The sequence below is a fragment of the Sylvia atricapilla genome, chromosome 2, assembly GCF_009819655.1.
Source record: "Sylvia atricapilla isolate bSylAtr1 chromosome 2, bSylAtr1.pri, whole genome shotgun sequence".
NCBI classification, from domain to species: domain Eukaryota; kingdom Metazoa; phylum Chordata; class Aves; order Passeriformes; family Sylviidae; genus Sylvia; species Sylvia atricapilla.
In genome coordinates, this window is record NC_089141.1 from 71661788 (window position 1) to 71677685 (window position 15898).

General features: G+C 36.3%; 1 long non-coding RNA gene across 1 annotated transcript in view; it reads left to right on the top strand.

Moving 5' to 3' along the window:
• The first annotated feature begins 207 nt into the window (after nt 1-207).
• LOC136357838 (uncharacterized) overlaps nt 208-15898 on the top strand; it is a 314577-nt gene continuing 298886 nt past the window's right edge. The window contains exon 1 of the long non-coding RNA XR_010742967.1: nt 208-287. This is a non-coding gene — a long non-coding RNA (uncharacterized lncRNA). The remainder of the gene's footprint in view (nt 288-15898) is intronic.

Here is a 15898-nt window from a genome sequence, read left to right on the forward strand (position 1 = left end):
AGTCTATTATGTTACCTGCTTCTAAGATCGTAATCTCTTAGCAGTGGGCTGTGTCTCTGTGCATATGCAGATGTATAGAGAGATGCTCCAAACAATTTATGAAGCTGTAGTCTTTTAGAATTCCTGAAAAAGTTTACAAGAGTTAAAATGTTCATTCTTTTTCCCCCCCTATAAATCAACCAAATTGTACCTAGATGCTGGAAACACACACACACACGCACACAAAAACCAAAAAAAAAAAACAAAAAAAAAAAAAAAAAACAAAAAAAAAAAAAAAAAAACACAACGTTTAGGGAGACTAGGAGACTAGAGACCAGATGAGATTGTAAAGTGAGAAAGAAGCTTAAGTCAAGTTGCAGCTTCCAGATGTGCCTATGGAAGAACTTATGGAAAGTAATAGAAAACAAAATAAATTATAGAATAACATTTTTATATACTAGAAGATGACAAAATTCTGATAAGTTCTTCGATTCAGCATATTTTTTATGGCAAAATTTGATGGGGTAAATTTCATAAATTTATCAAATATTCAAAGCACTTAAAGACATGAATAATTTAATAAATCAAACCCCACAGAAAATAATGAAATAAATGTAAGAAATATATTATGCACTTAACTAAGAATCTAGGGCAGAAGAAAAAGAAAAATTAAGCCCATAAAAGTATTCTGTTAAACTAAAAGGGCATCCAACATTAATCAGATATAACTTTCACTGAATCTAAAAGGAGTATCTAAATTATTCTAAAAGTCAAGCTATTTAAATAATGAATTGGTTGGTCGGGTTTTGTTTTGCTTTATCTTTTTGACTTTCAGTTGCTAATAAGACATTCAGAAGGCATTATTATTTGACTTCATGCATTTCTCTTTCTCCTGCTATTTTTCATCTCCTCACATGCTCTGCATACTTGTTTATTTTCTTTGCAGACGTGCTTATAATAGTGCAGTCAGCCACGCCAACAAGATCATTTAATTTTATTATACCTACAGTTTCAGTATGTAAATGAAAGAAAATTCATAGGAATTGGAATATAAAGAACACAATAGCATCTTCTTTTATTATATGGAAAACTGTAAAATCTGCTTAGTTAACTAATATTACCTGCACAAAGAGCTTATATAAAGTTGAATGCTATACTCCACATCTTAAGAGTTTGGGATTTTGAAACTACTTAAATTAACTCATTAATCATAAGGGGAAATCTTTTAGGGGCAGTATATTGTCTTAGTAAGCAGAAGGGATGCAATTGAAAAAGTAGTTCCAGTAATCTTTAATACTTCTTTGTAAAAGAGATTTCGATTAGAATTGCATGTTTATTTTCTCATACATTTTTTTTAACTTTGGTTGTTTTCCAGTCTTTTTCATGTAACTACATTTAGTTTTTTCAGTATAAGACCAAACACTTTAGTCTATGCAGAGTCAAATGCAGAGGTAGATACATTAAAATAAAGTGATGGGTTGCATACACTGAAATATCACTTCCCTTCGATGACATTTTGATTTTCTTGAATCAATAGACCATGAAAGTTCATTTTGACACATACTAGCTCAAAATAAAATCTCCTCCAGCTCTACAATCTTTTTTTGTTGAGTGTTTAGTCTACTAGTAAGAGCTCATGCTCTCATTCTATTTTGAAGACAAAAAAACCAATTTTGTGCTGAACCACAGGAGGTATAGAGGGACCCAGGCATCAAATACTATTGGACGTAAGTGCTTTGAATTCATGGATGGAAAGGTGCATGTGCAATACAGAAGCAGGTCCTAAAATATTGAAAATTGAAGAAAACTGATTTAGCTTGATCATATAATCAGAAATCCACTGAAGTTTGTGCAATTCAGTGTCAGCGGGAGAAAAAATAATTTGTTTTTCCAGCTTCAGAATGGCTGGTGGGAAAGAAAAGTTGTTGCTCCAAAAAGATGCAAAGATAGTGAAATGAAGAGCCAAGATGCTTAATTAAAGGTTGTTAAAGAGGACACATTATCAGTAGTGTATGAACTGAGATAAGGCCAGTGAATATTTGGAATATTTTTTATCTATGTTTATTTAATTAAAAAAAATGCAAACAAAACTTTGTTTTCTATAATTACTTTCCTGCAGTAAAACTTGTAATAAAAAGTTGTAATGAAAAGAACAACTCAAGCAAAAACACAAGAAGAACAACTCCTCAGTTATCAGCAAGAAATATTAATCTTTTCAATTCTAAAAGAAATACATATTTCAGTTAAATGGTACTGATAAATCAGGATTTAATTATTCATGATGAAATTTTTACTGAGCATTGTCCTCAGCAAGGAAGTCAAAGGAAATTTTGAACAGCTTAGATTCCAGGATTTAGCCTTCAATAATCCATGCTTCCATTTGCTAGCCAAAATGAACCTGTCACAAATCCAACCACTTACGGAAATTCATGAGCAGAATTGGGGCCTGACAATTAGGGAATACCCTAACATTCCAGCTCAAAAAATAAATTCATACTACAGTAACAGAAATTTGTGTTCCAGGTAGAGAGGTGATAAAAAAAAAATTAAGTCAAGACTTTCCATCAGATTTCTGTAGTTTATTCCCCAAGGATATTTTTATAACTCAAAACTTGCTCATTCCAGAGGCTGGAGAGCAAAATTAGTAAATTACTACAGTGGGACTAATTTTCTTAAGCAGACATTCAGTTTTTAAAGAGTTAAAACTGTCTAAAAGCTGATAGAAAATATACCAAATTCTTGCTTAGTTCTGTGTTTAGAACAGTTTTACAATTCTAAGGTTATGGATTGGGTTTTTTTGCAAGAACAGTATTGTGAATCTGCAACTTCCACAGCTTTTAATACCACAAAGCACAAAACATAATAATTTGCCTTTATAATGTGGTGGGTAATTTAAGGTTTTATAAGTTGTTTTCAAAGTCTCTTCAGAAAGTCAGCATGAGCACAAGGATGTAGCATTTTCTGAATCATGTTGCCCAGATTTGCTTCTTGTCAAAGAGCAGAAAACCGAAGGAGATTTAAAAAAAATAACTGGTAAAATTAGAAGAGGATCAGAAGCTACATGAAACATCTAGATTCTTGCACTGACTCATCCAGCATGGCCATGTGCCTGTTGGGAATGTATTAGTTCAGTTTGATTGCTATTTCTTTTTCTCCAAATATCCATAATAGATGCCATTTTTAAATTTGTCATCCTTTTCCTTGGCCAGGCATCATTACTATCAAAACAATCTCGTGGTACCAGGTAATGGAGTTAAAGGGAAGTCAACTGTGGGAGAGAAGCCAGTTGTGGGAATTCAGTTAAAAACTGTGGAATTCAGTTAAAGAGAAGTCAACCGTGGGAAAGAACAGGTAAAGACACTGGGGCACAGTATGAGAGAACTGAGAACACAATCTCACATCTCAGAGACATCTCCACTCCATTGCAGTTTCAATTAACCAATATCATCACTACTGAAGATGCTCCAGGTTGATCCAACAATGAAGCAAAGTGTCAGTTTTCCGATCCGTAGTGATATTTGGTTTGTATTAAGATACAGACTTTTAGCAATATCTAGATGTTTGCATTCACAATTGATAAATGTCCCCTAGATCAAAATTCCTTTAATATCATAAGTCACAAGATTATGTTTAAAAAAATAGATACATACATGCATATATTTAATCAAATTTAAAAAGTTGTTCCACTAATTTTTCCATTGCAACATCATTCTTGTCACCTCCAATAATTAAAAAATCATTACTCGTCCCTTAGAATGAAACATTTCCTTAAATGTGCATATTTTTGTGCACGACGGGGCGGAGGACTATCACAAAATTTGTGATCCAATGCAGCAGTTAAATTATACCAAGGTTCAGACTGTTTTTCCTTGGCACTATTTCATCTTACAGAAGAATCAGTGCCTTGGCATGCTAAAGAGTTATCAAGTAGTAAGAGTATCAGGACAAAAAAATATCACTGAAAAGTATACTTTCAGCTTATGTAATTTATGACTCATTAAGGTGAATACTATAAAGTGCCACAGACAAGTAGCAGAGAGCATCCTTTCCTAATCCTGTAGTCTCATTCCCGATCTTTTACAGTTCTGAAATTTTCCAGACTACTGTGATTTACGTGCTATTGATAAGCCTATTATTTTGCTGAGCTAGTAACAAAAGAATCAAAATTATGCTGGTATTCAGATTTATATATTGAAAGGGAGGTGGTTTTGATACTGCAAATGAGAGTCTTCTTATCTATTTTAAACCAGCAAATCACAGGAATTTAACCTGATCTTGTCACATAGATGACTGTGGAAGAGTATGAAGAGCTGTAGGACAGATCATCCTAATTCCTTTAGGATAAACAGAATCATCAGCTTAAAATGACACCGTGAGGACTAATTTGGGATGGACACTGAATTGCATCCAAATTTCAGCAAAGCCTCAAAATCAAGGCAAATAACCAAATATCATGTTCATTTTATGTGTGCTAAAATAACATGTTTTATATGTGGAGCCAAGAACTAACTGATAATCTTGCAAAGTTACAACAATTCAGACACAGTGGGTTAAATTAAGTCCAAATTATGCAATTAATAGAGTTTCTTTGAAAGTAATAGAATTGATATGTGCACATTTTCTTTCTCCTGTGTTTCTTCTTTTTCTTCTTTGTTTCCCTCACTCTTTCTCTGTTTCCAGTCTCTTACGAATTCTATGGTCAGTGACATTGAACTTTTTGATAAGAATGGGGTGGAGACTGCAGTAGGTCACCATTACCTTGAGGTCTTTGATGAAAAAGTCTGAGCAGACGTTGTTCTTTTGTATTCATGCAGAATATTTTCTAAGATTTTTAACACAACTTGCTGTTTTTGAAAAAGGTTTTGTCAGGCTCAAAAAGCTGTACTCAATGAGCAGAGACTGATCATTTGGTCTCAAATAGATCTCAATTCTCCAGCAATAACCTCATGCATGTATTTTCAACACTTTTTCATCTCGTGCTTGTTCTCCTGGGTCTCATTGTTTAAATCTCATTTGTCTTCAGTGTCCCTTAATCATCTTTGTTGCTCTCTGCTGGACCTGCTCCAGGAGTTCCATGTCTCTCTTGTACTGAGGAACCCAGAACTGGACACAGCACTCATGATATTGCCTCAGGAGGGCTGAGTGGAGAGCCAGGGTCACCTCCCCTGACCTGCTGACCATGCTCTTCCTAATGCACCCCAGGGTACCACTGGCCTTCTTGAACAGAAGTGCTCATTTCTGGGTCATGGACAGCTTGTTGTCTAGCATCACCCCCAGATCCTTCTCTGCAGAGCTGCTTTCCAGGTCAACCCCCAGCCTGCGTTGGTGCATTCTTCCAAGGTTATTCTTCCCAGGTGCAGGACTCTGTATTTGCCTTTGTTGAATTTCAAACTGTTCTTCTCTGCCGGTCTCTCTAACTTGCCCAGGTCCTTCTGAAGGGCTGCACAGCCCCCAGGGGTATCAGCCACTCATACCAGCTTTGTGTCATCAGTGAACTTGCTGAGGAAGCCTCTGCTCCTTCACCCAAATCGTTGATGCATGGGTTAAAGAATACTGGGCCCAGTACTCAGTGTTGGGGGACACTATTAGTGACTGGCCTCCAACTGGACCCTGTGTTGCTGATTATGACCTACTAGGATAACAATCGACTAGAGGATGAAAGCATCTGTAACGACAGATGAAATGCTTTAGGAAATGCTTGTTTGAAGCAATCTCCCTCATTCACTGTCAAAATTGTTTTACAATTCAGGCAGTGATTACATTAGCAAATAGTGTGGTTCACTGGGAGAACTACAGAGAAGAACATTAGAAACCTAACCTATACATTATATGCATCCACAGGCATTTTCTTAGCAGTGCTTGTAGTGTATTCACAGTAATGGTAAAGTTCACAGATGCCCTACAAAAGTGCATTTCTCAGAATAGTTAAATTTTAAAGGAATCTGAAGTGCATAGTAAGAAAATATTATGTAAGCCATAGCACAACAAAGACACGTAGCTAGTGCCAACTGGGAAATTTGCTTCAGAAGTGCACTCTTGATAAAACTAAAACAATAGTATTGACCTACTCTGAAGTCTAGGGCAGATAAAATTTGCAATGGTGTCATTGCTTGTATTTACATCTGGCTCCTTTCTTTTTTCTGAGCCATTCCCCCACAGTCCTCCAGTATTCATCGGTTATTTCTTATTTTGAGAGACCACTCCATTACAACCAACCGTATTTTTCTCTATTGTCAAATAAAACTCACCATCTTTCAGAAATTATCATGTAAGTTTTGAAAACAATCTCTTAGATATTTTTTATATTCATCAGTAATTTTCCATTCATTTAATTTTAATTAATAGAGTGAGTTTTATATGCCTATTGCTATCTTCATTTCTAATCATTAGAGATTCCATACTTGAAATTAAAGAAACTAACTAAATAACTAAAAAGTACATTATAGGAGAAACAAAAATTCTAGAGATTTCTAAGAAGCTCATTTAGACACTACAGCAATTTATCTGAAATAATGTATATCAAATTACTAACATTTAAAAATTCATTCACTTATTATAATTATGTTATCCCACCAGGATATTTTACTGTCAAATAATTTAGACTAATCTTACACAATTTAGAATGACTTAATGGAGCAATATGATTCTGAAGTAATTAATAGCACATTTGTTATTGTTACAATAAGAAACATCCTTGTGGCTTTGCCTCTTTGTATAATTAATCCTAGAAATTTCATTCTCATCTAAAGAAATTTATTTTACTAACATCATTGTTCTACATCATATATGTAAACTTAATATTTAGTATTTGTGGTTTACCCTTTTGAGTTTTACCCCTACAATCATAAAACCATAGTGATAAAATCGTTCTGGCTGAAAAAGTCACTTAACATCATCAAGTACAGTCATTAATGCAACACTAACATATCCTCCACTAAACTGTGTCCTCAAGTGCCACATCTACACAATTTTTAAACACGTCCAGGGTTGTGGATCCAACCACTCCCCATTCCCTGTTTGACAGCCCCTTCTGCAAATACCGTTTTAATATCCAGTCTAAACCTTCCCTGAGACAACATAAGACCATTTCCTCTCATCCTGCTTGTATTTTACTTGTGATAGGAGACTAAAACCACCTGAAAAGAGGTAGAGTGAGAGTCAAAGAGTGATACGTTTCCCTCAAGCCTCTTTTTCTGAGGCTAAACAACCTCAGCTTCCTTAGGCACTCCTTCCAGAACTTGTCCTCCAGACCCTTCACCAGCTCCTCTGCCATTGTCTTGACGTACTCCAACAACTCATAGTCTTTCTCATAGTGAGGGGCCCAAAACTGAACAGAGGATTCAAGATACAGCCTTACCAGTACAGAGTAAAAGGGGGATGATCCCTGCTCTAGTTCCAGTTTTACTGGCCACAGTATTTCTGGTACAAGAAAGAATGCCACTGGCCTTCTTGGCTACATGGGCACACTGCAGGCTCTTACTTAGCTGGTTGTCAACAACCACCCCCTGTTCCCTTTCCATTGGGCAGCTTTCCAGCTACTTTTGCACAAATCTGGAGCACTGCATGATGTTATTTGACCCAAGTGCAGGACCTGGAAAGAAAGAAAGAAAGAAAGGAAGGAAAAAACCCAAACAGAAGCAGCGAAAAAAAAAAAAAAACAGCGGCAGGGGGCAGCAGGAGAGAGAGAGAGAAAAAATAAGGAGAAAAGAAGAAAGAGAAACAACAGGGAAAAAAAGAAAAAAACAGACCAAGCCAAAAGCAAAAGCAAGCAGCAGAGAGCAGAAAGCCAGTGCCAGCAGGCAGCAGCAGCAAAGCAAAAACAGCCAGCAGGCCCCGCCCCGCCAGAGGGGCAGCTGCCAGACACAACAATGTATCCAAGATATGGCATATATGGGATAGAAGGCAGGTCAACCCAGAACATACATGATGCTATGTTATTTCTCTGGCTTGATAAATCAGGACCCTGGAAATCAAATATATGTGCTATTCTGTAACACTTTGGTTTTATTTGCATTTTTTTTCTGTCTATGATGGAAGGATCAAGGCCCTTCAAGATAGATATTAAGATGGTGATGATATTTCCCTCTCTGTGAAGGAGTAGCTCAGATCTATGTAACTCCACTGTGAGATGTATGACCTGCAGGTTGAGAGCTTGTGGGTGAGTATCAGTGATGTTGTTGTAGGAGGGTGTTCCAGACCACTTAATCAGCATGAGAAAGCAGAAAAATGTTCATAAATACCTCTGTATCACACACCTAGGATGTTATGGGGAACATTAAACTCCTGATTTTAATCAGCTGCTGAACATGTGAAGGTGATATGGGAGGATGAAAGCAGTGAAATTTGCTTCAGTTGCCAGATGAAACAAGTGAGAAGATACACAGCTGGATCTGCTACTTACAAGGAAGAACTGCTTGTGGATCTGACAGTCAATGGCAACCTGTTCTGCAATGGCCATGAAACCCTGAAGTTTGATCTCACAGGAGCAAAGAAGCAGCATAGCAAAAACCCTGGACTCGAGATGAAGAAATTTCAGTTTATTCAAGAAAATTTACAGGTGGGTTCCTAGAGGCTCGCTCTGAAGGGCAAGGGAGTTCTAGAGAAGTGTCAGGTCTTTAAGGACAAAATCTTCGAAGTGAAAGAAATATCCATCACAATACTTGGCTAACAATGTATCAGGAGATCAGCAGAGACTAAGCAGGAAGTTCATGACAGCTTTGAAGTAAAAGGGCAGTACAGAGAAGATGGAAGGGGTTCAAAGGAGATTCAAAGAAGGAATTTTAAAAAATACTCCTCAGACAAGCTGATAACAGTTGAAAATTGTAGGATGATGCCAGGAAAAACAGCCCAGCTGGAGCTGAGATTTGTAAGGAATATGAAGGGCAAAATGAAGAGCTGAGTTTGTAGTAAAAAAAGAAACAAGGAAAATGCAGAGCCTTTGCTGAATGGGATGAGTGATTTTGTGACAGTAGACGCAGTTAGTGCTGAAATGTTTTGTATCTTTGTCTTCATCTTCAGCAGCAAAATCTGCCAGTCCTTGACATACAAAGGAAGTTTTGAAGGTAGAAGACAAGTACCAGCAGTGGATAATGATTTACACATAAGCCTCTTGAGAAAATTGGACAGCTACACGTCTTTGGGATGTAATAGGCTGCCCCTTATGACTAATGAGAGAGGTGGGTAATGTCTTTGTGAGGCCATTCTCTATCATTTTTGAAAAGTCATGAAGACTGGGAAGTCCCACATGAATGGAGAAAGGAAAGTGTTGCACCCACTTTCAAGAAAGGCCAGAAGCCCATCTGGAGAATTACTGGCTCATCAGTTACAGTTCAGTGCCTGGGAGAATTCCCAGGAATTCAGCAAACTCTTCTGGACACACAAAGGAGATGAAGACAATTCTGACAGCATGAATTTACTGAGTATGAACAAAACACTCCCACACTCAGATGAATTGAAAACTCCCTAAATAGCTGTCTCAGAGGACTGTGATCAGAGCAACAAAGTCCAACTGAATGTGAATCACTAGTGGTGTACAAGGGTCACTAATCTTTAATATCTTTGTTAATAAGCTGGATAATGAGGTAGAGAGCATCCTCAGGAACTTTGCAGTGATAAAACACTGGAAGGATTGATCAGTACAGCAAAATCAATGCACTGCAATTCAGAAGACATTTGAACGCCTAGAGAAATGGACCAAAGGGAATCTCAGGAAATTCAACAAAGGGGAATGCAGGGTCCTTCCTGCCCTGGGCAGGAATGATCTCATACAGAAATTTATGGTGAAGGCCTACTGGGTTTAAAGCAGCTTTGCAAGAAAGAATGTGTGTCCTGGTAGACAGTAAGTTGACTATGAGCCTTGTATCAAAGAAAGTTGACAGCATCCTGGGCTTCATTAGGAATACCATTGCTGTTAGGTCAAGAGTGTGATCCTTTTATATGTCTACATATTGCATCTAGTTTTGTTCTCCCTGCTCCTTCCAAAACAAGAAAGGTACTGATAAACTCAGATTAAGTGTTGCGTAGGGCCACCAGATAAATCAAGACTGAAGAATTTGCCCTTTGACTAGTGGCCAAGGAACTGGGACTGGTTTAGCCTGCAGAAGAGACAGTTGCAGGAGTCCCTAACAACAGCTCCTGAGCACCTGCAGGATGAAAAACCTGAAGAGTATCTGTTCTGGTTTTGGATGGGGTAGAGTTATTTTCTTCACAGTGGCTGGGACTGCGTTTTGGATATATGATGAACACAGTGATTACAGTAGAGAGGTTTTTTGTTATTACTGAGCAGGGTTTGCACAGAGCCAAAGTCTTTTCTGCTTTTTGTCATAAGGTCAAGAAGGCTGGAGATGCATAGGGAGCTGGGAGGAGATGCAGCTGAGACAAGTGACTCACACTGACCAAAGAGATATTCTGTATCATATGGCAGAGCACTCAGTGTCTAAAGCTGGGGGAAAGAAGGAAAAAGGAGGGTACATTTGGAATGATGGTGTCCGTCATACAAAGTCACTCTTACATGATGGGGCCCTGCTTTCCTGAATGCCTGCTGGCCCATGGGATGCTGTGAATTAACTGCTTGTTTTGCTTTGCCTCCATGCATGTTTTGCTTTCCCTATTGGATTGTCTTTATCTCAATCCATGAGTTTTTAGCTTTTATCACTTTGATTCTCCCCAGTCTCTAGGGGGTACTTGGTTGCTGGCTAGGTTAAAACCATGACAATAGTGCAGGAGGAAGGGTAAAAAACAGTAGGCATAAACTGAAATGCAAGATGTTCATTTGTGCTTGAGATAAGGAAAAAACCTTTTGTCAAGCAATGTGTACACTCGATCCTTGCAGGATTTCAAGGACTTTATCAAGCCCTGAGCAATATGGTCTTACTGAAAAGCTGACCCTAATTTGAGCAGGAGTTTGGAGTAGACACATTTTATATTCCTTCTTGACTGAATTATTTATGTTCCCATGATTGTGTGAAAGCAGAACTTAACAACTGCAAGCATTTACAGACTTGTATCAGTCTGGAACTAGAAAGCCTTAAACACATTGTGCAGCTAAAGCTAACTCACAAGAGAATAATGCAAGTAGGAGTGAGAAGGATGCAGGATGAAAGGCTATAGCACCCTTTTTAACTGTTTTTATTTTTTTATTTTATTTAAGAGGCTTGGAGAGGGTGTACGGTGACAGAAGGATTGTCTAGTAGGAAGGATTGAAAAATTAGGCTGCACTTCCACTACAGTGTTGCAGCCATGAAAACAAATAATTTTTTTTCTGGAAGTACTGTGTGGTCAGTCTTAGCATCCTCAGAAATTCTGGAATGTCTTTTCCTCAAAGCCTGGAGAAAAGACATAAGTAGTAAAATTATTATGTAGGAGAAGGAAAACCTATCTCATCAAAGATTAATTTGTTTTCTCCAGAAACATCTGTAGTCTACATTAAACTGCAGAATGATTTGTCCCAATGCTATGATTATTGATTGTGAGGCGCTTTTGCAAGCAGATATTTAAGAGTCTAGACTCTTCATGGAGTTCATGGGGCTGGTTAACAAGAACCAAACTGTAAGGTTCGTTTATGCAGTTTGAGGAAACAAAAAGAGTAGCACAGAAATAGTAGACTACAGTGCCTGGAAATAGAAGTGTTCTTTAAAATTATACAATAGACATGTTCTTTAGACTTATATAAGCAAATATAAGGGTGGATGTCAAATAAATGTTAAAGAACACAAATTAGGAATTCCTCTCCTTAGTATTCTATATCTTCCATGAACTCCTAACTTTAAAACATTTTTTCTTAAGCACATCAGCTTTGAGACTTGACATGCTTTACTTTCCCTTTGTGAATGCTGTGCATAATTTGATCCAGGAAAACAGCTGTGTTGACTCCCCAGTCGTCATAGGTTGTCTCCTGACCTTCATGGTTCTTAAGGGTGTCATTTCTGGTAGACCTTCAGAATATTGATACTTCTTCCCCAGCTAAAAGTTCAATGTCATACAAAAATGTCATCATAAATGTGAGCAATCCAGAGAACAAGACTATTTATACAGTTTTTTTAAAAATTATTCAAAATTAAATAGGTTATTTGCTCTGAAACAACTCAGTATGAGACCGTATTCCCTTGATAAGTAATTTACTGTGAATCATTCAGTGACCTACATAATAAGCTTGTCTTCATACACAGCAGCTGATTTTCCTTTTCAGAATATATGTGTCAGTTTTCATGATTAACTACAAGAATCAGGGTATCCTTCTCTGAAACTGGATAAAAAAGTGTTTCTCAAAATGCTTTCTATGCATTTCTTCTTAGCCAAATACATAGTTGATTATTTCCTCTTTTATATGTATTTTATTAAATTGCCTGATATCTTAAATCTTCGTATTTCTGAAGCTCTATTATTTAGTACTTTTCACTGCTTTTACGAAGATGCATGAAATAATATAAAAATACCAAATTTAATTTTAAAATAAGCCGAGAACAGATTTCAAAGTTATTTGGGTTTATTTATATATTAAATACTTTAAAAATATTATTCTGGATCTACATAGTAAAATTACATTTATTTTTTGAGAAAAAAAAATTACATTTTCAAGTTTGGAATGAAAGTATTAATAGCTCTTGAAATTCCCTTTGAAACTATCATCAAAAAATCTTTTCAGATCTAGTCTAATGGCTGTTAAGTGGGAGTCAAGAATTGCCATGTAATTAATTTACATTTAGGCTCCTTTGTAATCAATTGAAAGAGTGCTCTTTATTTATCTGTTTTATATGTCTTATATAAAATGAAATTTTCTACGTATTAGAAATGTCTCTTTTTCTGTACTGACCACAATTAACATGTAGAATGAATAACTTAGAGACAGAGGTTTTCACTTGGTCAAATTGAATTGTTGCTGCTTACTCACCATATAATCTTGACAGAATTGCTTCATGTTTCCTTCAACTAAGGTACAATTTCATCACTGCTTCATTATAATGTTATTATTAAAAGTTTTTATAAAAGTTATTATATTTGGATGGAAAATCAGTTAAACTACATAATTTGCTTAATGGAGAAGTTTCCAATCTTTTCAGAGATTCGAAGGGAGAAAGAAAACGCATTAAACATCTAAAAGGTCACCAGGATCTTCAGCCATTAAAATGCAGACTTTGACAGTAGGTAATGTGAGAGAATTCTGAACATGATCTCACTGTGTTCACAGATGTTTTAAGTCCATGAAATAAAGTTTTTGGCATTTAGCAATAACTACAGATATGATTTCCTTTATGCATAGTGGTTTTCATTCATCTAGAATTCTCAGACCTTTGTCCTGCCAAGTCACCTCAGGAATGGATTATTCACAGTTTCTAAGAATAAAATGGTAATTACTTTTACTGAGAACATGTTTTTACCTCAACTGGTCTTATTTCAATTTTTGAAAATTTCTATTTCTCATTTGAATGATATTCCTTTAAGATTGTCATTAAATCTTTACTTTTAAAACCGTGTAAGTTGTGTACTCTTTAATGTTGCATAATTTTTTAATTTTAGAAATCAAATTTTTGTAGTACAAGACAGCTATTGTAGGTTTTATGTGCAATCAGTGGAGAGAAGTAGAGATCTCTAGAGAAAACCACTTCTTTTCTCTCACCTCATTATTTTAAGAAGAAATTGTCACCTAGTAATACCATTTATTCCTTCAAAAATGACAAAAAATACATTTAAGGAACTCTCCTTTTCTAAATGAATGTATATTACTTCATATCAGGGATAGTATTTCATAATAGAATTTAATAATCAGACAGCAGATGGAGGCCTCAATTTAGTAGCACTAGATTGTCTAGGAGCCTTATTGATTATTTGTCATAAATCAGAAGCTGGCTCTGTACAATGAGTGCCAACAAAAAAAATCCTCTTTTCTTTTTTTTCTTTTTTTCCTTTTTTTTTTTTTTTTTTTTTGTTTTAATTGTAATTATGCCCATCATTCAATTTTATTTTTTAAAATAGAGAGGTGGTGTATTTTATCATCTATTACATAAGTCATCTGGTTTCTATGAATAATATAAGTAGGGAATTTTGTCTACTTGGTATTGTGCAGTTTGTTATAAAATCATAGAATCACAGAAAGGTTTGAGTTGGAAAGAACCTTAAAGATCATCTATTTCCATCCCCCCTGTCATGGACAGGGATGTCCTTTACTAGATCAAGTTGCTCACAGCCCCATCCAACCTGGTTTTGATAATTTTATTGATTAGGTAAGAAGTTATTTGTTATTTTGTTTGGAGAAAACTAAAATCAATCTCTAAAAGAAAAAAAAAAAAAAAAAGGGGGGGAATGAAAGAATGTCTATACATAAATATCATAAATATAAGTGGGTTTTTTTTTAAAAAATGTTAACAAGCAAAAATCCCACTCACAAACAGCAGCTTTTTCTTAGGAGTTCCATTACCCAATTGGAGAAATATATTCTCCTTCAGAGAGGAATAAGGGGGGAAAAATCTGTGAGAATCAGCCCTACAGACCAAGGTTAGTTAAGGAGGGGGAAGATGTGCACCAGCTCCACAGGGGCAGGTTCTTCCCTACAGGCTGTGGAGATGTGTTTCCTATAGCACCTAGATAAAGTTAGGGTTTTTTTGAGAGGTCGGACTGAGTTATCTCTGAGTTATCTACACTGATGCAGTGATAAATGTCGTACTGACGTTTATTGTTTGTGCATCTATATTTATTTTCTTACAACTTTATTGATATTACAAGGCACACAAAGAATGTACACATTTGCCGCCTTAAGGTGGCTACTGTATTAGTAGTGAACATGTGAACACTCATTAGTACCCAAAATATTTTAAGAAAGAGAGGTGAATTTTTGTTGTCCTACAACCTGAATTTCTATCGCGCCACAAAGGCTCACAGGTCCCACAGACTCAAGGATCCCACAGGCCAAAGGGCTCAGTCTGGAATTGCTCACACCTTACTCCAAATACAAATCATGTCCTCCATCTTTTAAAAACTCTGCTACACCTAGATATGGTCTAAGGAACCATGCATGACAAGGCCAGACTGGAGGAGTCTCCTGACAAGAACTGCAGCTCATGGAGAGGACCCATGGTAAAGAAGAGGAAAGGCTCGAAGAGGAAGGAGTGAAAAGAGGAACTGTTACAAATTTAATGTAATCCCCATTCCCCATTTCCTGGCGCTACTTGGAAGGTAATGAGGAAGAGAGAGAGAAGTGGGTAATGAAGCAGTGATGTTCAGACTGAGGAGCTGAGTTGAAAAAAGTTGTTTAGAATTTTTTTAGAATTTCTTGCTTACCATCCTATTCCACTTTAAATTAAATTACACTTCTCCTGTTTGTTGAGTCTGTTTTGTCTAGGGTGGTTACTGGGAACTGACCTTTCCATCTCTTATCTTAAACAATGAGCTTTTCTACCTGATTTTTATTCCCTGCATCCCATCAGCATTTGTCTCATTCTCATTTCAGACTCTGAGATGAGAATTTCAGCTAAATTTCAAAAATAATAATATTAAACCAGCTCCCAGAGAAAGAACATTTGTTGCAAGGTGAATACAGACAATGGCTAGAAAAAGAAAATTATATAAATAAGACTATTTAAGGAACGAACTTACCTGTTATCGGTATCACTAATGTAAAAAACACCCACAATACTATTAAGCAATACATTTAAAATTCCCAAGTCTGTTTAGGTGTATTTTTGAAACATACATTAAGGACAGCAACCCAAGAAACCACTTTCTAACATTTCCAAGATTTCAGAATCAAACTATTCATAATACTAAAGGCTTGCTATGTAATTTATGCACACAATAGAAGAAAAAATCTTGTTATTAAGCATTTCTCAGCCTGAGAAAATTGTTTTCCACTCCTACATCACCCAGGAAACTCAATAAAGAATCCTCACCTTAGAATATAACCTGACAGAATGAAGAACCTTGTTCT